Genomic DNA, 23,479 nt, shown 5'->3' on the forward strand with positions numbered 1-23,479 from the left:
GAGTGATATTCTGAGACAATTTGCAATTGATTATCATTTTTCATTATTTGTGGTTTTTGAGTTTATTCAGCAGCTCTCCAGTTTGCAACTTAAGCATTCTGGTTGCTAGGGTCCAAATGACCCTAGCAACCATGCACTGATTGGAATAAGAGACTAGAATATGAATGGAAAGTTGTCTGAATAGAAAGATGAGTAATAAAAAAGTAGCAATAACAATACATTTGTAGCCTAACAGCATTTGCTTTTTTAGATGGGGTCAGCGACGCTCATCTGAAAGCTGCAAAGTGTCGGAAGAAGAAGGCAAATCATTTTAAAACTATAATGAAGACCAATTGAAAAATTGTTTAGAATTTGCCATTCTATAACATACAAAATTTAGCTTAAACGTGAACCAGCCCTTTAAAGTACCAAAAATATTTCTTAAAGGAGAAGGAAACCCTGTAGAAAAAAAACCCTGTACCCCCCACCCACGTAGACCCCTTTCCTCCTCCCCCTATGTTAACTGCCTCCCCCGGGAAATGCCCCATACTTTATACTTACCCCTTGTCGCAGATTCTGGCAGTAGATTTCACTGGCATCCATATTCCGGGTCCTCTGTTAGCTGACTGGGAAATCAGTATGTCGGCGCATGGGCGGTTTTCAACAACTGCACATGCACCAAAATTGTTAGAGATTGCAAATCGCCCAGTCATCTTACCGAAGACCTGGAAGATGGATGCCGTGAAGTCCGTTGCCAGAATCTGTGACGAGGGGTAAGTATAAAGTATGGGGCATGTCCCCGGGGGGGGGGCTACGTGGGGTGGTGGGTACGGGGTTTTTTTCTACAGGGTTTCCTTCTCCTTTAACTGTTGTTCTGACTACACATTTTTATGCATTTAAATGTGCACGTATCTGTAATGTTTACAGACACTTGTAGACCTAGTCGTTTTTTTCAATTAGGAAAGGTTTAAACCCCCTTTAGTAAAGCCACTTAGAATGCCTATTTTCTGTATTAAATTAACATTCAGTCCACATAAAAGAAAAAGTACATAAGCAAGTAAAAGTCATATGGTTTCAAAATCCAAAATATGTCAAGCTTAATATCACTTTCCTTTCAATAGAAAATAGTTTGTAAAACTGCAGCTTTACTTGAATTATGTCTTTCAGTTTTTTTTTTTATCTAGCAGGGTTTTTTGTTCTAGTAAAAGATGGAGGGCCACAGGCTTGACATTCTAATACTGCATTTTAAAACTAATCAGTACAGCATTTTGTGTTTAACTGCTAACACACATATGTTTTTTTTGCAGGGAGTAGATGAGGAAAACTATGAAGGACGCATCTATTATCTTGCTCTGGGGATTCAAGTGAACATGCTTGATACGCTTTTCCATGAAGGGGCATACTTCCCCCTACGTCCCACCTGTTAGCAATTTCATATTTTTGCAAACATGCAGGCGATCATTTTGCTCCTCAATGGGCTTAGTTGGAGCCTGGACATGTTGCTCCTGTTGCTAGACTTAAATTACTTTCTTGTTTCCTCCATTGTATCAGTATTGTTTTGGACCATTCGCTTCATCTTCAATCTTCCCTGGACCATCACCTATGGCATTCTTCAGTTTTGGGAAGCTTTATTGGGATTTGTGTTTATGGTTGGTGATTTCTCCTGCAGCCTTGCACTGGACACAATACAGACAGTAGTGGATGTTTCCTGGGGGATGCCTTGCTGGTTTAGACAGTTTGAAGTTAATATGGAACTTGCTCTGTCATCTGCTATTCCGCAGCAGGGAGCTGATTCATCGAGGGCTCCTGAACATTGCTGTCTCTGTACAGACTTTTCACTGGAATTTCTGGGAAGCTTTAGGTATCACTGGAAGTTTGGCAGCTTACTTGGTTAATAGCCTAGTGAACAAATGTCTTATTACCATCCAAAATGTTTTATCTGCTGCAATGGCTCTATGGCTTTCCATGGTCAATGTGATCTTCATGGGTGCAGAACTAGTAATCATGATGTTTTCTCAGTTTTCCAACAGTGCTGTGGCAGTGGCAATTCTCTTGTGGACTCCTTGTCAACTTATTTTAGATGGCTTTACTTCACTTAGTAGAGGAGTAGGAATAATATTTTATAAAAACCTGTATGAGATTATCATCTTTCTGCTTCTCACTATTATTTGCAGAATCCTTCTTAGACCTTCCCCTGCTGTTCACCAGTTTCAGTTGAAGGTAATTCAGATGTACCGTATGGCACTTGTGCTTATCTGTTCACTGCTGCATTGGGAGGTTTTGAGAAGAGTTATTGCAAAAAGTGTGCAGGCAATAAGAATATTTAGAGTATATGGAGCAGCCCTGGTCAGAGGATGGAACTTGAGAAGAACGAGGATACAAAATCCACCTGCCAGGCCTGCCACTGTGCAGAATCCAGCACAAATAAGGGAACCATACCCAGTTGCCATGAGGGAACAGAACCCGCCATTGAGACCTATTCAAAGCACAGTTCCTAACAGGGTACAGAACACACAACCTGCAACCCCCATTCCTCAAGCCAGTTCAATGCATACAGAGAGAGGGGAGCCCTCACTAGACCCATGGAAGCTTCTGAAGCAGCAGGAAGAGAGCAAGAAATGTGTTATTTGCCAAGATGAGAACAAAACTGTGCTACTTTTGCCTTGTCGCCATTTATGCCTTTGTGCCTCCTGCACACAGATTCTCTTGCAACAGCCTGTTCATCAGCGCAACTGTCCTCTGTGTAGGCATATGATTCTGCAAACTCTAAACGTCTACACTTAATGAAACACCATTGATGTGTTACTATTCTGGACACTGATTATGGCTCTACTGACCCAAAGGATTTAAATAGATTGAAAATGTGAACTATGTAATATTTCGACATGTTTACCAGGACTGCCTTCTCTTAAGCCACTGCAGGACATCTGTTATGGCAATTCCAAAGATGCACAAATACATGAACTTTCCTACTTTCACTGTGCCTGCAGAGTTTTTAAATATAACATTGATCTTGTTTTTTTGACATACCTAGTATAAAATGTCTGTAAACATTTCTGAATGTAGGATGTGGCTGCGCACAACGTTTTGTCTCTAACGTTACCAATTACCCCAGTGTAATACATTTCTTTCTAGGGGGGAGGGCATAAAGTGTTTTATGCTCATTCGCTGTTTGTTTAAAAAAAATGTTTTTAAATGTATTGTGTGCTTTTTTTGTTTTAATTATCATTTTGAAGTACACAGTATGTTGTATTTCCAAGAAGATAAAAATGCTCCTTATTATCGGGAAAATATTTGTTGGGAACAATTGGATATTTTGGTTGGCTAAAAGTAATTTCAGTTTTGGCATGAAAAATGATTGCTGATTAATAATGGTTGCTAGTCGGAAGTGATCAGTTATGCCTTAAGTAAAAATATCATAAGAGCATTACAACCGTTGCAACATAAAGCACAGCAGGTAGGATGTTGCTAATGAAGTCCCAGCCCCTGACAAATTTTCACAAATATTCTTAAGGCACATAAATTCTGCAAAATCTCTGAAAATAATAAACTCCTATAAGTATCATATTCTAGAATAAACACCTGCACATCTCTGTAATTATATCTTTCCCACATCTGCATAACTAGCTGAGCACCTAGGTGGTTTCTTTAAAGGAGAATGAAAGAGGGGGTGCCAAAAGTTAGGTGATTATATTTACTTAACTATCTGGGCCGAGCGATCCTCTTCCTTATTCTTTCAGCTTAAGGCTGCGCGTACACAGTAGAGCAAAAAGCCGAACTTTAAGGAAAAAAAACTGCCTTTTTGGTTCCACTGTGCATGCGTCTGGCCCAGGAAATTTGAATAGCGAAGAAGCAGGAAGAGGATCGCTCGTGGTGGTGCTCGCTGGAAGAACTCCGGGCTGGTGAAGTTTTCTGTTGATAGGAACACCGGCCCAAAATGTCAGGTAAGTAAATACAATCACTTGGTGGTGTCTAACTTTTGGCACCCCAAGTATAAAAATACTTTCCTTCTCCTTTAAAGTACTCCAAAACAGTGCGAAAAGCTTTACTTCCACCAAGGTTATTGCTACTTAAGTAGCCAGTATTGCTCTTTGTACAGCTGCCACTTTTAAGGTTTTTTTGTTTAACTTAATTTTATAAACTGACCTGTTTGCTTCTGAAATGCTACTATAGTGTATATAATTATATTGTTGTGTAATCACGAGAGTAGCCATTCAAGCTGGTAAAAACGAGAAAAGGTACATGTTACATAGCAGATAACAGCTAATATAATTGTCTTTTATCTGTTTTCTGCTATGTAACCTGTACATTTTCTTCATTTTCTAGCTTGAATGGCGGTCCTATGGCTTCTTTTTATGAACTATAGTAATGTTTCTAAAGCAAACACACAACTCTTATCAGTGAAGGCTGACACTATGACTATACTATATTATATTTTAATTACTTTGATACATTGTTACTGTTTTCAGACATAAGTTTACATTTAAAACTCAGATGATGGTATCAGAGTTGAAACTGCATACTAATGCATTAAAATATGTAATGGTGTTTTGGAGAAAGGTATGCTTAAAAGTGAATTTTGGTATTTCCTGGTTGTTATATGCCTTTACTTTCAGTAAAAAAACTTTTTTACATGGTTATTACCACCAATATGGCTTTGTATAGATGCAACCATTTAACTGCCAACAACATAGCATTTTTATCACTTTCATCAAAGTTACAGAGTGCCAGGCTAGGTAGATTCAACAATTCTGACTGCAATTCTAAAGGAATCCCTTCATTCATTTTAAACTTTTCATATTGTGCTACATTTGCCGTATACTCCCTAAAGGCTGTCACAGTATTATCTACATAAAACATGGCAGATAACCTAGATTGTAATCTAATGTGCAGATAACCCAGTGGTGAATACTTAACTTCTTTTTACTTGTGGGACTAACATTCCTGTGAGCAAGCTGTGGCAGGTGCTGGTCAGGACATTTAAAGCAACAGTCTGGCCCTGCTCAGGAGTGAAGGACCAAAAATAAAAAACAATCCCCTTCTGTATTCTGTGATGGCTACCTGGTAGCCCCCGGGATAATGTGTCTGGAGAGACAGAAGTCTTTTACACATCATTTCTTGCATAATTGGGGAAGTTTTTGATGTTTACAAATGAAACCCGTATCTGAGAGTGACTTCTATGTCTGAGGCATAGAGGTGGAGAAAGCAATATACAGTACAGTGGTGTATAAAAGTTTTCTATATTTTTATATGAATGTGACCTAAAACATCTTCTGATTTTCAAACAAGTCCTAAAATTAGATTAAGAAAACCTAGTTAAATGAAACAAAAATTATTATATTTGGTCATTTACAGTTGTGTTTAAAAAAAAAAAGTGAATAAAGCTCAAAATCCTTATAATAGTTTTTATCTCCATACACACAAATGCATTGAGAACACTGGACATTCTATTCCAAATACAATATGAAGAAAACTTTATCATATTTGTGTTATTCCTTTACAGAAAGTTAAGAAAGGGGAATTTTAGGCTGATCCAAAACAAAAAAATTAGCAGTGTCTGCATTCTTCTTTACAAACTCAAACATTCACTGTATAAACTGTTTCAAGATTTTTCTTTTATTTGAATCACTGAACTAATATTTAGTCATATAAGCAGTGTTTCTGAGAACTGCTGCACATCTGTGTTACATGGAGTCGACCAACGTCCGGCACCTGTTACATTCCACAATTCTACATCTCTTGGTTCAGAAACAGCATTTTTGGTCACTTGTTTTCTATTGGATTAAGGTCCAGAGATTAAGCTGGCTACTCCATAACTTCAATGTTGCTTGTTAACTGCTGTGTTCGGGGGCATTTGGTTGTTAAAAACACCCATTTCAAGGGCTTTTTCTCTTTGGCATAAGACAACATGATCTATTCAAGTATTTAATGTATTCATGATCCCTAGTTTGCGATCAATAGGCCCAACACCAAACGATGAGAAACATCTAGATATGATGATGCTTCAATTAATTATTAAATTACACAGAATTGGCAGGGTCTGTTGATTTTTTATTACTCTACTACACCTACTACTAAATTATTTGCCATGTAGAAATATAATTTGTACCAAAAACAGTGATTCATCAGGTTAGTGATGGCAGACACAACTGAACACAACTGTATATATAGGCCAATATAATTATTTAATGACTTTTTTTTAAAAGGTATTTATTTTGTAGATCAACTTACAGAGGCATACAAAATGTAGTACTGACCGGAGAAAAATTGTTACAGGTATATTGCATTTAGCTGCTCTGCAAGCCATTTTTAATTAACAACCATGGGATCCCCAACATAGAATTAAGTGACAAGAGCAAAGAAAGAGAGAAAAAGTAAGGAAGAGAGAGCAGCACAGAGTAGAGGTAGGGGGGGGGGGTGGACCAACCTGCAAAGGAAATAATTAGAACAGGCAAAAAGAAAAAAAAAAAAAAAAAAAAATTGGTGCAAGTCAACTAGAGTCTAGTTGGGAGCAACAAGCCAGTCCATTGGTTGGGTGGGAACAGTTACAGTTCTATTTGTATATGTTTCGTTGCGCAATATCCAAAGTGTCCAGATTTTATTGAATTTCGTGGGGCACCCCCTTGCATAATAAATCTGTTCCAAAACAGGCAACGTTTGCTCCACCTGAGCTATCCAGAAAGATAGGGTAGGAGGACTCTCGTCTTTCCATTTTAAGGCTATTGCCCGTTTCGCATGGAACAGGAGAAAAGTGAGCAGAGTCCTTTCAGAGCGTGAGGACGTAGTATCTTGTAGGTAGTTTAGGAGTAAAACAGCAGGATGGAACTCCACTGGCATAGCCATAAGTTGAGTAATATAATCAGCAATTTCCGCCCAAAAGTGTTGAATTTGGGCACAGTCCCATACCATGTGAAAAAAGTCAGCATTAGGGCTATTGCATCTGTTGCACTTATCCGGGAAAGCCGGATTCATTTTATGTAGAATGTAGGGGGTATAATAGGCACGGTGCAAATATTTGAATTGGATAAGTCGGTCCCTGGATCTTATCAAGGGGGTAAGAGAGTTAGCCAAAATATAGGACCATTGCTCCACTGTTAAATCCGGAATATTGACAATCCACTTCTGCAGCAGATCCCGCCTTGTGGTTTGGTAACTGGTGCGCAATAGAGAGTATATCGCAGAAAGTGGTTTAGGTAGGTGCTCCTTACGTACAAGGGTCTCCAAACGGGAAAGTTCAATCCTGGGGTCAGCAGACCGAAATTGTTGAGTGAGAGCATGCCTCAACTGCAAATACCGAAAAAGCATACCATTAGGTAGGTCAAATTTGTCCTTAAGTTGTTGAAAGGAACAGAGGGTATTGTCCAAATACAAATCACCCAGATATTTCACATTGTAGTAGGCCCACAGTTGAGGGTCAGGTACAGTAAGGAGTTGTGACAAATTACCGTTAAACCATAATGGAGTATAAGGAGATAGAGTCTGGGTACCAGCACCCATTCTCTTATTACCCAGCTGCCAAGCTTTAACCACATTTTTCATCATTGGAGTAGCCCTGATAGGGAAAGAAGCCTTTCTATAAATCAAATTACACAACCCTTCAAGCGACCCTACTATTTGAGCTTCGAGAAGCGTCACTGGATCTTCAGGCGTTGGGGTTTGCCACCACCTCAAAGGTGTCAGTTGGGCTGCTATAAAGTAGTCAAACATATCAGGGGCAGCAAGACCGCCCTCCTGTGACAAGGATGTCAGGGCAGTGTATTTAACCCTAGCAGCTCCCGGAGACCAATAGAGTTTGTTAAGTTGCGTTCTAAGAAACTTAAAAAGGAGGCTGGTAGCCACACCGGTGACTGTCTAAATATATAAAGGAATTTGGGGAGGAACTTCATTTTAAACAGATTTATCCTGCCAATTAAAGATAGGGGAAGCTTGAGCCATTTATCAACTGTCTTTTGGAGAGAATCCATGAGGGGGTCTATATTCAGCGATTTAAATTTATCCAAATTCGGATGGATATGAATCCCCAAGTATTTCAATGTATCTACCCGAGTTAATGGAAGGGAAGAGTCAAGTACTTCGATAGCTTTCGGATCTAACAGCAGTAGGGAGGATTTAGTCCAGTTAATTTTGAGGCCCGAGAACAGGGTGTGATTATCAATTAGGGTTAAGGCGTGATTTAGTGAGGGGCCCGGGTCGTGTAAATAAAGTAAGGTGTCATCTGCGAATAAGGATATTTTCTCCCTAAGATTACCCAGTTCAAAACCCCGAACTCCTGTGCTATCTCTAATAAGGCATGCTAGTGGTTCCATGGCTAGTGCAAAGAGACCAGGCGATAGAGGGCAACCCTGTCTAGTTCCTCTGGTTAGTGTTATCGGATCAGATAGTTCAAGATTCGACAGTATTCTGGCTTTAGGGTTGTTATATATCGCCCTCAGCCATGTCAAAAAATTTTTCCGAAAACCAAACATTTTCAGAGTCTCCCACAAATAAACCCACTCAACCGAATCAAATGCCTTCTCGTTGTCGAGGGATGCAATGGCTCTAGTACCTGAATTATCAGAGGGCACAACAATATTAGTGTACAGCCGCCTAAGATTAAAATCTGCCGCTTTGTGAGGTATAAAGCCTACTTGGTCAGGGGCAACTAGTGACTGAATAACATGGTTGAGGCGTCTGGCTAATACCTTTGTTAAAATTTTAGAGTCCGAATTGATAAGTGATATGGGTCGGTAAGAGGAGTGATGTAGTGAGTTCTTACCAGGCTTTAAAATCAAAACTATCGTGGCGTCTGCAAAGGACGGCGGGAGAATTCCCGAAGTTAAAGAAAGATTAAAGAGCTCAGTGAGATATGGAGCTATAGTAGCCGCATACGAAACATACCAAGCGTTGGGTAAACCATCGGGGCCCGGGGTTTTGCCAGATGGAAGTGTAGCTATGGCCTCCAGGACTTCTTGTTCCTGTATTGGGAGGTCTAGGAGTTCTCTATACTCCAGAGGGAGATTTGGGAGACCCAGTTGGTGAAGGTAGGCTCGAACTTCATTAGGGTGCTTAGTAATTCTAGAAGTATATAGGGCTTGATAATAATCTGCTAAACTTTGATTAATTTGAGATGGGTTTGTAAGGAGCGTGCCATCATCTAGCTGTAATGCGTGTATAGCTGTCCTAGGTTGTTCCTCCCTTGCCAACAGAGCTAGCATTTTACCATTTTTGTCCCCTTTCTCATAGAGGGCGAATTTGTAGTGCAGATGTTTTTTGTGGGCGGTCTTCCACTGAATTTGAGTGTACAGCCTCTGGGCCACAACATATTGGTCTTTTGAATGTTCAGTAGGGGTACGAGTATATCTCGCCTCCGCCTCCCGCAACTCCCGCTCCGCTTCAGTCAAAGCATAAGCCAATTTCTTCCTCGTAAAAGCTATAGCTGAAATATACTCACCTCTAATAAAAGCTTTCATTGCATCCCAAACCAAAGGCAAGGAGGTTGTATTAATATTGTCACGAAAATAGTTAGTGAGCGAGTTTTGTATTGTTTTTTGGATATCTGGATGGGTTATCCAGTGCGGGCTAAGTCTCCACACCCTATTTCTAGGATCTGGAGACAGAGCCCATGTAATCAGCAGCGGAGCATGATCAGAGATTCCCCTAGGAAGGAACTCCGCCTTGATAATTTTGGGAGATAAGTCAGGAGAGGCAAAAGCGAGATCAATCCTCGACATTGCACCCCTAGAGTAACAAGAGAACATCTTCGTGGTGGGATTGCACTCCCTCCACACATCTATAAGCCCTGAGGTCAATGCCCATCCTCTCAGACCACCAGGATCGGCCCTACCTAAAGTAGACAGAGATAAGCGATCCTGCTCCCCATTCATGACTGCATTAAAATCCCCAAGGATCAAAGTTGGACCAAGAGGCAGGTCCGCAATATGTTGAAGTAACTCATATAACAGCACATCTTGGAATGGAGGAGGGACATATATACTAACCAGAATATATGGTGTACCAGCTAAGGAGGCTCGAATAAGGGTAAACCTTCCCTCCGGGTCGTTCTTTAAGTGAAGGAGTTGAAAGGGGAGTGACCGATTTATCAATATGGCGGTACCTCTAGAATAGTTTGAGTAGGCAGTGTGGTAGGACTGTGCAAGCCAGGGTTTCCTGAGGATGTTGGAATTAGTAGTTTGAGATAAGTGAGTCTCCTGGAGACATACTATATGGGGGTTACGTTTACGTAAGAAGCTGAATACCAAGGACCTCTTCAGTGGAGAACTTAGCCCCTAACATTCCAAGATATAGCAGTTATCTCCGTCATAGCATAAAAACATAACAATGAACCATCTCCCCCCCAAAGAGAGATACAGAGCAGAAAAGAAAAGGCAGAAGGAAAAGAGAAGAAAAGAAAAATCAGCAAAGAGGGACAGGAAAGACACAAAATAACCAACATTTCCCACCCTACCTCTCCCAAAAATGGAGAAGTTTTGTACCCTAAACATATTACAACCAAGGAGGGTGTACCCAAATCGTACACCAAGTTTGATTAACCAGCAGATCAAAAAAAAAAAAAAAAAAATGCAATGAAAGTATGCATCAATATAACTAGACGATATCAAATAACAAAAGTTGTGCTAAAGCACAGAGAATGTAGCAGGGCCTGTGCATTTTTGTAGCTCCGTAGGCCCACTTAAGCCAGGTGATATCGAGTGGCAAGTAAGGAGGGTACCCCTGAGGGTTGTGTGAAGGCAAATACGTTACCAAACCAAAACTACATGGCAGGGTTGCTGCAAGATTGAGGCAGGAGAACTTAGGGCTGTCTGCGCACTGGTGGTTGTTGGTCAAGCCAGTTGGAGACTTCAGTAGGAGTAGTAAAAAAGTGGTTGCGCCCTTCCGCTGAAATTCTGAGCTTGGCTGGGTAGAGCATAGCATATTGGAGACCGGAGTCCCTGAGACGCCGTTTAACAGCCGTGAATTGTTGTCGCAGCTTACGTAGATCATTAGAGAAATCAGGGTACAAGGAGATAACAGCATTTTCAAACCGTAGTTCCCCTTTGCGACGGGCAGCAGCAAGTGCGGCATCCCTGTCTCTGAAATTCAAAAACCGTGCAATAATAGGCCGCGGAGGGGCCCCAGGGGGTGGCGGTCTGCCTGGGATACGATGGGCCCTTTTAATAATAAAAGCAGTGGAAAAGGTCTCTGAACCAAGCTCCTGCTGGAGCCATCGTTCCAAGAACTTGGTAGCATCTGGGCCTTCAGCTCTTTCGGCAAAGCCTACAATTCTTACATTGTTCCTGCGAAGCCGATTCTCCAAATCGTCAGCTTTGGCCTCCGCAGCGTCAAGCCTGTGACGCAGTTGTTCAACGCGATCAGGTAAAGGGTTGCAAAGGTCCTCTAGGCCCCCTACCCTCCTCTCAACCTCGGTAGTGCGTTCTCTCACGTTCTGCACATCCTGTCGAAGTATTGCAAAGTCCACCTTTAATTCCTCGACCTTAGCCATTGTGGCTATATGGCAGGTTTGAATAGTGGCCTTCAGGACTGTAACCACTTCAGCCAAGGTTAAATCATCAGGCTGCAGCGATTCCGTTACGCCCAAGGGATCACCTACTTGTGACGCGCAGAAGTTTGGGGCCGATGTCGCCCCCGACTCCGTATCGTCAGATGTCGAGCGATCCCCTGAAGCATCGAGAGGTGGCTGAGAGGAGGGAGCAGGTTGTTCCTTCTGAGGAGCGGCACTGCGTAGTTCCGCCATCTTGGCGGGCCTCGTGGCGGTGCGGAGATGTGCTCTGATATCAGAAGATTCAGCGGCTTGTGGCTTCTTCTTGCCCATCTGCTAGGTTCAGTAGAGATAGATGAGTCAAATGGCTGGGTTCATGCCACTCAAATCAGGATATTTTACCGGATTCAGTAGGCGAGCTACGGAGCTAAGCAAAGAGACGTCCGCTCACATCGCTAGTTAACCACGCCCCCTATTATTTAATGACTTAAAGTAGATTCCAAAATACTAGTTAAGGTCTTGGCCATAGACCACAAGATTAGCTAATGTTATTACCACCCTAACAGAACCAGATGAATCCAGGTTCATGCCACAATAAGTCATGGTTATTCATAGCAGAAGGCTGTATGCTAAATTGCAGCTTTTTCATGACCACAAAGGATTTGACTATGTAGAACAGCCCTTTCTGTGGGAGCTATTGCGTAGGTATGGAATAGGGCCAAAATTCATCAGCTGGGTGAAAATGTTTATACAGTACCCCTACAGCAAGGGTCTGGGTTATGAAATCCTGTTCCCAGTAATTCAGCTACAAACCGGAATATGGCTGGGCTGCCCATGATTCCCCCACTATTTGCCCTGTTAATTGTGTCGTTGGCAACTATAACGCAAACTACACACATGCTGGGGCTTGTGGAGGCAAAAAAATTTATTTTTTTTGCAGATGACGTCCTCATCTAAGTCCAAGATACCGGACCATTCCTTACAGCAGCCATGGACAAAATACAAGAATTTGACACACACTCTGGGCTGAGAGTGAACTGGTGAAATTTACATTGTGTTGGCTTTGTAAATTAAAAAAATATGTACAGTGCAATGTGATTTGTATGTGGTTTTATATGCATCACACTCTATAGAGCTGACAGCCAGATGAAAAGTACCCCGTCATCCTTACCCTTCATACCCCCCGCTACTTGAATAACAAATATATATATTTTTTAATTAATATGTTGCTGAGAAACACTGACAAATTAGTGTAGGATGAATAAAATGTTTAAAAGTTAATAATAGCTCCTGACCTCTCCACACTTTTGACAGCTCCTTAACTACTGTTGCAAGGTTGGCAGCCCAAGGGGTTGATGCATTGTACAGGAGGCTTTACCAGTCCCAAACTTTCTTGACCAGGATGCTTCCTCTGCCTGTTTCTATAATTGTGCTAGGCTGTGTGCCAGTGGCTTTCATATAAGGATAGAGACATAGAAAAACTGCTTTAAATCAAGTCATCCCTCTTTAATTGCAATAGGAACCAGGGCTGAATATAAACAGTAGCTGCACAAAGGAAATGCCGAGATTTAAGTGCTTCCCCTGGTTTCAACAATCCCCATGTGGCTTATTGGTGCCATGCAGAAAGTGCTCACTATGGAGAATCAATAGTATTAAGGCAGAGACCTGTTTCAGCAAAAGCTAAAATCAAACGATTACCTACAGTATTTCATAACTGCAGTATGCATGCTTTACCTAATATGTAATTTTGTGTATGTTTATGCTGCTACGGGTTCCCCCACAGGATGGCTCAATGGGCACATGGATTATGGATTATCAGACTAAAAAGTGCCAAGAAAAGGAAAAAGATAAAAGGAAAATGGGAGAGAATGGGAATGATAGAACAAAAGAGACAACTGCATAACATGAGAAAGTGAATTGAACTGCAAAAAGGAGAAAAGGAAGAGGGAAAGACAGAGCAAGAGCATAAACTGGATGATGAAATTAAAGAGAAGAAATACTGCATATAGTAGGAAGATGGGCTAAGAAGAAAAACAAAGTTGAAAATATAAAGCAGTGATGTCCAATGTAATGGGCCAGTTAGGTGACATGATACATCTTTATGGATTGGATTATATCAAATATGATGATGTTGTACACAAGCAGTCTATGGAGCTCCTAGGGGGCTATAAAAATATTTTGGAGGGCTGCGTCCAGCCAGGAGGCCAGCAGACAGACACGTCTCGTGTAGAGCAAACAACAAAATTGAAAGGATATGAAAGAGGGCAAAATGGGAAGCAGGGCCAGAATGGAATAAAATGCAGCCCACATATAAATGTGCAACAGGGCCCCCAATAAAATGATTAACATAAATATTGGTGGTCAGGCCCCACATAAAAGGCAAAACAAAGAATTTGGTGGTCAGCCCCCCAAGTTAAAAAAACATTGGTCACCAGCCCCCCCCCCAGTTTAAAAGAAAAACTTTGGTGGCCAGCCCAACCCCAAGATAAAAGATCATTGGTGGCTAGGGTCCCCCTATTTGGCAGGTAGTCTTCTTCCTCCTAGGAGACAGCAGTGTTTTAGCTCTCCTTAGCGACTTTGGCTCTTTTCAGTTGCTTTGTCTCTCATTCAGCTTTGTCTCTCATTTGGCTTTGTCTCCCTTTCAGATCTGGCTCCCGTTCAAATTTTAGCTCCCATTCGGCTTCTGGTCCCATTTGGCGTCTCCAATTCCCCAGCCCACTTAACCCTTATTTGACTGGCCCACAGGGCTTTTGCCTGAACTGCCAGATGGCCAGTCCGGAACTGATAGGAAGAGATGAAACAGTGACAGTACACACAAAAGCATGGAATTGTTAGAATGGATGTGCAAAAGAAAAAGTTAAGAACAATTAAAGGGTAAAAACAATAAAGTGAAAGAGAAATGGTGAGAGTGGATAAGAATGAGAGAAGGGAAAATAAAGGGGGGGGAGATTTATTTATTATTTTAGATTTCTTTGGATAAAATATGAGGGTTTAAAGAATGTGACACCAGAAAGGAAAGCAGAAGATTGAGAGGTGAGGAAATGTAGGAATAAATATTATCTAAAATGGACCATAGGAGAAAGAATTGTGGGTATGATACAGAACAGGGTTATACCAGGAAAGCCGTGCAGAGGACATGAAAATAAGAAAAAACAGATTTTTCTGTAATTTGGATCTCCATACTGTACCTTAAGTCTACTAGAAAATCATGGAAAGATTAAATAAACCCAATAGGCTGGTTTTGCCTCCAATAAGTATTAATTATGTCGTAGTTGGGATCAAGTACAAGGTACTGTTTTATTATTTCAGAGAAAAAGGAAATAATTTTTAAAAAATTTGGATAAAATGGAATCTATGGGAGACCATTCTGTAATTCGAGCTTTCTGGATAATAGGTTTCCTGATAGCAGATGCCATACCTGTATAACTTTGAATCACTGGAACTAAAAGTGTCTTGGCCTGATAATTTTGTTTCTGTATCAAAAATTTTAACTTTAGGTAATACTTATGTTTTAATGTTTAAACTAGTTGCACAAGGGGCATTTTTGTCTGTCACTTTCACTTCTGACAGTATTACATGGCCAGCACCCTGGTTGATGTGCATATAAAAGGCAGTGGCAGTAAAAAAGCACCATGTGCCATAAGCTTAAAAAATTATATAATATAACAGAATTTACTCTCTGGATAAGAATACAAGCTACAAGTCGTGAATTTGAGAAAATGCCACTTATTTTAAAGGCAAACCATGTGCTGGCAATCTTTCTTCCTCTATTTGTGTACAAATATTGACTTTTTATTATTTGTAGCAGCTGGTCAACTCCAGAATGTGGGTTAGACCGAGCCCCGGCACAAGGGTGTTTCTAGCAGATGGTCAACGCCACAGCATGGGTCAGATTTTTTTATGTAGGCCACAATGATAACTGGCTGCAACTATTCAGTTACGGAAGTAATTTAACAGCAGTGGCCAGACCTTTTGTAACTTGAGAGAGAATCATCTGCACTAAAGACTTGTGTCATAGAAAGGGTTAACCTGGGTGCTAGGGGTGGGGATTTTCCTCATGGGAACTGAGATAATTTGGAGTGAAGAGATGCAAATGTCTGCCTTCTTAGACTGAGAATCCCAAGGATTGGACTGTGTTTTCAGTGTCACTGCCCCTTTCCACTCTCCTTGGGACTTTTGGTATACTCCACAATATTTATCTTTCATTACACAGTCAGAGGATTTAGAAATCATGTTACAGTATCTTCCTTGCATGGTTCGGATCAGTGAGATTTGGCAAGTCTATCAAAAGCTGACCAATAGCATGACCTTATTTGCTGTGTATGTGACACATCTACTCATGCCATAACAATGTATCCACTTGTCTTCTCCGTTTTTTTTATTTTTTTTGCATCTGTGAGCAATCCCTTGTTTTGAGAAAGCTATAGAGAAATTCACGTTGGTGACACGAATAGTTAAGAAATGTACAGGGTGATTTAATAAATAGTCATACATTTGCGAACATCTATCAACCAGAGTAACTAAATAGATGTTTGTTTTGAAACAGCTGACGAGAAAATGCCACTTGCTGATTGGTTGCTATGACCCCCAGGTGTTTGGGTCAAATTATTTTTATTGAGAATGGTGCTTTTGTGGGTGTCTATAGCTCATTAATTAAGTCATTACTTGGATGGAAAGATGCTGTTTTGACTCTTGGGGGGGAATTGACTGCCAGCAGATAGGAGTTGAATACATTTTATCCCAAAGCTGATCAAATATGTACTATGTCGCAATGATATGAATTATTTTAACCTGTCATTTGTGTACATTTAGTTGCCCAATCTTTAATGGATTTATAATAAAGGTTATACTTTAATTGATTGACTAGATATGACCTTGATTAACTGGACAAGAAGTCATGCTATATGTACAGTGTGTCTAATGTACTGTAGGTCCAGTACAGAGAGTAATGATAAGTTAAGGATGGAACACTGGTTCAGTGATTGACATTGTAAGTCATGTCCACCTCTTGGAAAATAGTGGCTGGAGTGATTGTTTTGAATGAGAGACATACAGTAGCTAATACATTTTTGGCCAGGGCCCCTCTGTGCCTTTTGTATTGGTTATTAGTGTTTCTTTTTTGTATTTTCCTGTGTGTTTAATGAATACACCCATTTATTATACAACACTGCAGCATATTTTTCTGCTTTACAAATACATATTCATAAAAATAATAATAATACAGTTTAAAAGACTCAAGTCCTGAGAGAGTGCAAATGACTTTAAATATTCATTTTAAATGAAGTTAACTGTCTTACTTAGATACAATACCTTTATACTTTGGGTTAAGGGATACTGTCGTTAATGGTTAAATATATGTGGTGGTTGTAAGCTTTTCCCTTATAATGACTTCAATGAATGAGTGAAGCTTGAATGTTGGATGGCAGAAACCAAGACTCTCTCTTAGCACACTATTGTATACCTACGGAAATGGTTAGTTAGGCTGTAAGATTTTGTTTTGAGATAGTTCTTATTATTCCAGCTCCTCTCTGTTGCGGTTATGGGAGGAAGGATGTGGTGAATGGCTATGTAAGAAAGTGATTAATGTACGTGAAAGATAGATAAGCTGTGCAAAATAAAAAAATGTTTCTAATATAGTTAGTTAGCCAAAAATGTCATCTATAAAGACTGGAGTGACTGGATTCAACTGGAGTGACGACGCAACATGTGGCGACCCCCTCAATTCACTGATTGGTTACTGTCTGGTAACCAATCAGTGGAAACAAAGAGAGCTGAAAAGCAGGAAGTAGTGTTCTGACTATTATGTTAGACATCCAGTCACTCCAGCTTTTATAGATTACATTTTTGGCTAACTAACTATACTAGAAACATGTTTTATTTTGCACAGCCTATCTATTTACTCAATTCCTTTAAAACCTTGATAAATTTGCTTTGACAACATTTTGACCAGCATTTTTATAAGGATAACAAATGTATTTACCAATGTACTGCAACTACTATACAATGGCTATGCAGATGGTGTAGATGGTGTAGGGCCACTGGAGGGGCAGGTTTTCCTATTTTAGCACAAAAATCCCCCTATTCACAAACAAGGTTTGTAACACAATGGGTGAGCTGAGATGTGAGTTAAAGAACTTGACTGGGCTGCATAATGCCCTGACCTCAACTGAACACCTGTGAGATGAACTGCAATGGCAACTGCGAGCCAGGCCTATTCCCTACATCAGTGCTTAACCTCTTGGGTTGGCACCTTTTCAACCGGTGGAGACCAGGTAGGGGGCGGGGCCGTGACAGAGAGGGGTTGTGATGCGGACGGACTGGGCTATGATACACAATTGGCCAATCGCAGTGTCAATCATGGGGAATCCTGCCCGGTTTTCCTAATTTGAAAAACCAAGCAGGAAGTTTTGACCAGGGCAGCACTTCAAAATACAGAGCAATTAGTGAGTTTAATGGGATGGCAACCCTATTAACCTCACTATGGCTGTTATGGCTGAATGGAACCAAACCCACCACATTCCAGAACATTCCAGAACATTGCATGAGCACTGAGCTGCAATTCTTATACCTTAAGGGTGCCCTAGACACATGAGGGATAGTTAGAAGGAAAATCAACATTTTCCTAGGCCTAGGCCATGTGCAGTAGCACCGTACCAACAGACACCAAAAAATATATGTATATCATTTTTTATATTGCATTTAAGAAATTTCATGTAAGCTCAAAGAGACAGAAGAGGAGAACATGTAAGGCTAGAGGCATCCAGGCAATAGATTTACCACATCAGGGAGAAGAACAGACATCAGGATTGCTTTCTTGTACTGTCAAATGGAAAAGAGAGTATTGCAAGAGAATAGAAGCTTACGTGTTTTTTTTTTTTATAACTTTCTTTTTATTGGATTTTGCGTGTTTATCTGCACTAAAACCGTTTACATGAGCCATAATTCAAGGGTTTCCTCTGACAGCACTGGAAATCAAACAACAGCGATTCCTTCTTCAGATTACAATAATGGCATTTTTCCAGCAGTCCCTTGTGAAATGAGCTCAAAAAGATATTCCTACAGAAAATTAGCTGCCATTGTACTCCATACTAGTTTGGCCTGTTCTCAGTCTCTTCCTTGGATTTCAGAGATTTAACTCATCATTGACAAAATCTAATGTAAGGAGGGCACTCATACGGAAAATTACTTTTTCATATTCCATATTAGAAACATATAAGTATATTAATATGGGTGTGAAGGTTTTGCCATTTTCCTCACCAAAACAGAACAAAATACAACTGCTAGAATAGCCCAATGTAAAATGAATACATTTAGTAATGTAGCTTTATTGTTGTATATAAGTTTTAAATATATTCTGAAGCATTTTTTTTGTTTTTGCACATACAGGTATGGGATCTGTTATCTGGAAACCCCTTATCTGAAAGGATCTGAATTACAGGAAGGCCATCTCCCATAGACTCCATTTGAAATAATTAGAATTTAAAATTAAAATGATTTTCCTTTTCTCTAAAATAAAAAAAGTACCTTATACTTGATCCTAACTGAGCTGCATAAATCCATATTGGATGCAAACCAATTGGGTTTATTTAATGTTTAAATTATTACATGGTGATACAAATTATAGAAAACCCCAGGTTCCGAGCACTCTGGACACCATGTCTTATACCATGGTGTGCTACACTTTACTACGGTGTGCATTGGGCTATTCTAGAAGCTAAAAAAACAAATCAGTCAGTTGAGATGTTAAAGAGAGATACAGAGAGGGGGAGATGAGTAGACATGGCCTACAGGGGCCCCGTTTGAAAATCCGAGCCTGCCCACTGGGCTTACGCAAAGAAATCAGCATTGCTTATAAGATAAGAATTTTAGAAATCTCAAATTTTCCTGGGGGGGGCAAGGAAGAAAACATATAACACAAATTACTTGTACCCACATTTTGGTTTCCACACAAACCTAACAACAGCTTTTCTATAAATATATAGAGTAGTAACTGTTGCACATGTATAGCATTGCCATTCTGTTAGTGACACAAACTCCTTGTTTGCCAGGACAACACTTGGTATTTTCTACTTTCTTAACAAAATTACTAGCCAGAGGTTTGTAGAAAGTTATTCCCTCTAGAGTTCCTGTTACAACTAGATACATACAGTGATGCCTCCATTTTACATAGCCTCATTTTAAATATTTCCATATGTTATACAACTTTTTGTGGCCCCACCAATATTTAATGCATAATACATTTCACTGACTTTACACCATTTTTTTTTCATTTACATATGGCAAGAGAATATCCTTTATTAATATGTGTGTGTGTGTGAGAGAGGGAATGTGTGTGTGTGGAAATATTATGCAACAAACAATGTGTTTTTCTCTCAGTCCTCATTAAAGGAAGCACTGCATGCAAACACTGTCCTTGTCAGATTTAAAGGGGTTGTTCACGTTCCAAACACTTTTTTCAATTCAGCTGTTTTTAGATTGTTCCCCAGAAATGAAATTTTTTTTTTTAACTACTTCCCATTATTTATTTTTTACTGTTTTTTCCAAAATCTAAGTTGAAAGTTGAATGTTCCTGTCTCTGGTGTTTGATTCTAGCAGCTCAGTAAATCAGGTGCAGACTCTGAACTGTTACAATTTTGCAACATTAAGTTGATACATTTCTCAGCAGCATCTCTGGAGTATTAGCAACTATTGTATCAATTCTAACAGCTGCCTCTAATGAAACCCAGAGATCAGGGGCGTAACTACAGAGGAAGCAGACCCTGCGGCTGCAGGGGGGCCCAGGAGGTATAGGGGGCCTATGAGGCCCTAATTAATGAGAAATGTCAATATATATTGGTTAAACAGGACAACCTCTGGAAATGTTGGGGGCCCTAAAATTAATTTGCTGTGGGGCCCAGTAGCATCTAGTTACTCCACTGCCAGAGATTCTGCTTAGCAGGGACAAAGATGAGAAATGTATCAACTAAATGTATCAACTAAATGTATCCACAATTTACAGGGTCGGCGACCCCCCCTCCCAGGGCTGCTTCAGAAGGTGAAAAATGACACTTTACACTTTAATAATAGAAAAACTGTGACACATAGAAAATAGAAAGTCATTGGAAAAAGTCATTCTTTCTGGTGATCTATCGGAAAACAACTAGTGTTTTGAAGGTGAACCACCCCTTTAATTAGAAGGTGGATGCCTTCCTCAGCACCTGCTACAGTATTGTACATACAAAATATCTGCGGTTTCCAGAAACTGCTTCTGATGTAGGAGCCGTGTTATCTCTTGGAGAGGACAGGGGCGTATTTATATTAAGACACCCGAGGGCCTGTGCCTAACATGGCAGGTTTTGGGGGGCGGCCCACAAGTAACAATTGGCAATAGGCTGCAAGCTTCAAGGGATACTATGCCTTTCTATGTCTATTTAAGCCTCTGCCTGGATGCTAGGGAGGTAGAACATTTGAAACAAGAAAACTATTCCTATTCAAACATAAAGAGCTGCAAAAGACTAAAGTGAAAAAACATATTCCCAATAGAATAATACTGTCTGCCTCAGTGATCCCATAACTGAATCTCTCTAGCCACTGCTAAACTACAATTCCCAGCATTCAAAGCCAGAACCAGTAGCAGAGTTGTAGCTTATGGGCTAAGAGAGGAGATCTCAGCAGGACCTTCCTTCATTGGGCATGGGAGAGTCCAGTCAGCGACCAGTGAGTTCTGATGGTGGCCCGGGTTCTATGACTGCTTATGTTTGATTTCTATTTGTTGTATTTTCATAAATGCACATGTGTGTGACTGATGTGATTGGCTGCAAATTACTGGTATATCATGCCTTACTTGAGGATGACATCACTCCCAGCTCAACACTGATTGGCTGAGAGCTGCCAGGGAAGGTGACTTAACAGCTCAGGCACAAGTGACCAGTATTTCATTTCTGGATTCAGAGGTAAGTGGAACAGACTTTATGGGGGGGGGACATAAAGTCAATGATACAAGGGGTTAGTTTGGGCAGTGTGGCTTCCATGATTTATAGTAGTGCGGGGACTAGAGCCAGGCCCGGACTGGCAATCTGTAGGATCTGGCAAATGCCAAAGGGGCTGCTGTAAGATGCCATAGACAGTCACTATTTATTGGGCTGCTGGGGGGGGGGCTGTGAGGGCCTCTGTGTGTCTCAAATGCCAGGGCCATTTTAAATCCCAGTCCGAACTTTAGTCTAGAGCCAAAGCTCCCAAAATTGCCCCACTATTACCTGCTATTGTAATTGTCTGGGTAGGTGCTTGTCATGAAATTGTCCATTGGAGATGTCAGTTTGTCTTTCCAGTTCCAACTTTTCCAATTCCATTGGAAAGGGGGGGGGGGGAGAATTTTTGGTTATAAGCCATCAGAGGGTACAAAGGGTACAACTACAAGGAAGGGGACAATCAATGAGGGGCCTTGAAAATGGTTTCTGGTGGCAGCCCTGCCCAAACTTCTAAAACTTGTGGGTGCCAAAGTACCCAAAATCTGCCTGTGTGCCATTGCTAAGGGGAGTGAGACAACATGCGAACTTGCTGTCCCACTGACTCAAAACCTGTGCTTATCTAGCTGTGCCTTAACTACAATTCCCAGCACCCCCTGTGACTGACTTGTTGTTATAGAATATAGTATGTTTGGTATTTTTTGTTAATTTGTTACAGCTTTTGAAGTGTTAGACCATTTACTCTGCTGCTTTTTAGCTGTAACTGTCAACTGCCATTTTTCCAACTGCCATTGGCCAACTGTCCCACTCATCACTCATCCTAGTGGCCTCAACATTAGAGTAGATGATGGGTAAGGGAGGACCTAAGAAGAAAGACAAGTAGCACAAGCCTAGAATTAGGGTGCCTTGTGTTATGGGTGCAGGGGCAATGATCAGAGATTGACTGGTTATGAAAAGCCCCAGTGGGCCCATTACTCACCAGTGTCTTCTGCACCTATTACACTCTGCCAGTAACATACAGCTTTACAGCAATGGCACAGAGGGGGATTTGGGATGTTTTGATCCCATGTGTTTTCCAGTTCAGTGTATGGCCAACCAAATGCTCACTCCCAAATGATCACTCAAATCATTTCTAAATTCAATTTAATTGAGCCCTGGTGAAAGCAATTGCCAAAGAAACGAATGAGGGTGATTCCAAGTGTTCATTTAACTATTAGTTTGTGCATTGTGTCACCAGGACCCAACCTTTTTAGCAGGGGTGTCTAGGGCCCTTGATTGCACCAATCACCAGTCTCTCCCAATCAGCTTCTTCATTCTATTAAAGTTGCTGCTGATTGGTGTTACTGGTTATTAATAAGGCACAACCATATTCAGTAGCGCCGTATTGAGCTATTAAGGGAAATCCAGTATATACAGATATATATGGCAGAGAGGGTTTAGTTCACAATCTCTTCTCTCTCTTTCTCTTCCCACAAAGTGAAATACGAGCGATTCCTAGTGATTCCCAGCGATTCCTAGTGATTCTCAGTGATTCTCATCGATTCTCAGCGATTCTCATCGATTCTCAGTGATTCTCAACGATTCCCAGGAGCAGAAGGAGATAAAGAAGAAACACAAAAGTCTTTTTAAAGACTATCAACGTTCATCAGGAGCAGAAGAACAACTTGCCCAACCCATTGTGGGTTATTTGGAGGAAGGTAAGGATCCTGCATTTTCCTATCCAGGGCCACCATCAGGGGGGGACAGGGAGGGACAAGTGTCTCGGGCATGAAGGGGGGCCCAGCAGTGCTGCACTTTTGAAAGAGACCCGGCCCCCCTTGAGAGCGCCCCCGAGCCGTGCGGCCATTTTTCAAAACCCGAACAGCCGAACTACTGAAGCGGCGATAAAACCCGAAGCTACGAAAATAGCCGAAGTCCCGAAGCGGCAAAAAGACCCAAAGTCACGAAAACAGGCGAAGTCCTGAAGCCATGAGTTCAATTTTACTGAACACCAATTTGTGTTTTTTTTTTTTAAATCCCCTGGCCACCAATGTATTATTTTAATATTCTATAGTGCCCCTGCCACCAATAAATATTTTCT

At 40.8% G+C, this 23,479-nt stretch overlaps 1 pseudogene; it reads left to right on the forward strand.

Annotated features, from left to right (window-relative positions):
* The first annotated feature begins 1,193 nt into the window (after positions 1-1,193).
* LOC121396436 lies at positions 1,194-3,398 on the forward strand (annotated as a pseudogene).
* The last annotated feature ends 20,081 nt before the right edge of the window (positions 3,399-23,479 follow it).

Source organism: Xenopus laevis, chromosome 7S, assembly GCF_017654675.1.
Source record: "Xenopus laevis strain J_2021 chromosome 7S, Xenopus_laevis_v10.1, whole genome shotgun sequence".
In the NCBI taxonomy this organism is placed as follows: Eukaryota; Metazoa; Chordata; class Amphibia; order Anura; family Pipidae; genus Xenopus; species Xenopus laevis.